We start from the raw sequence: 1,025 nt of genomic DNA, 5'->3' as shown, positions 1-1,025 counted from the left end.
GGACCGAAACGTCGTCGTCCCTTCACCTTCTAGTGTGTTGTCTGGTCAACCTCTGCAGTTACATTCATTCTTATTTTCTTATGAGTCCTCGTATTTTCTTGACTTATAGCGGAAGTAACTTCTTTCCATTCTGTTTCTTTCAGTTTATATTATGTCATTTTAACTACGAAAATAGAGATATAATCCATGAAATAAAATATACATACAAGTATATGAATTAGCTCGTCTTCCCTATGGTTGTATTCTGTAACTGGTGCTTAGAGTAACAGGAAAGTTGGCTTGTCATATTTTACAAGTAATATATATTAAAAAATTAATGTGTATAAAAGTTATAATATATAAAATTACATATAACTCATTACACTGTGTTGACATGTAAGTGATTTTCGGTATGATTGCCTTTAAGACATTGTTCTATTCCGGTCAATAGACAGTTTTCGCTTCGCATCACGAAAAAGGATTTATTTTATCGATGATATTTGGGCTAGTTAACATGTACGTCGGCATCTAACAGAATATATATACATTGTTCCGAAATGTTTCTAGTTATCGACAACCAGCGACGTCAGAAGGGGTGGTAAATGTTTGTTGACAGATTTACAGATAATTTAAGAGATATCGACGATTATTCAGGATTAGTTAACTTTGTATTTAAGATAATAAAGCCGCAGCCTCTGCTCTTTACACCTCAGCTCGACACAATACATTGATCAAAACAAGGAAAACAAATATTTTAACGTAGGTATGGACAGCTTATGATGACGTAGGCATGGACAGCCAATCATGACGTAGGCATGGAGAGCCAATCATGACGTAGGCATGGAGAGCCAATCATGACGTAGGCATGGACAGCCAATCATGACGTAGGCATGGATAGCCAATCATGACGTAGGCATGGATAGCCAATCATGACGTAGGCATGGATAGCCAATCATGACGTAGGCATGGACAGCCAATCATGACGTAGGCATGGATAGCCAATCATGACGTAGGCATGGATAGCCAATCATGACGTAGGCATGGAT

The sequence above is a fragment of the Procambarus clarkii genome, chromosome 40 (assembly GCF_040958095.1).
Source record: "Procambarus clarkii isolate CNS0578487 chromosome 40, FALCON_Pclarkii_2.0, whole genome shotgun sequence".
NCBI lineage: Eukaryota > Metazoa > Arthropoda > Malacostraca > Decapoda > Cambaridae > Procambarus > Procambarus clarkii.
The sequence above is the reverse complement of the archived record's forward strand: the minus strand, read 5'-3'. Positions refer to the sequence as shown.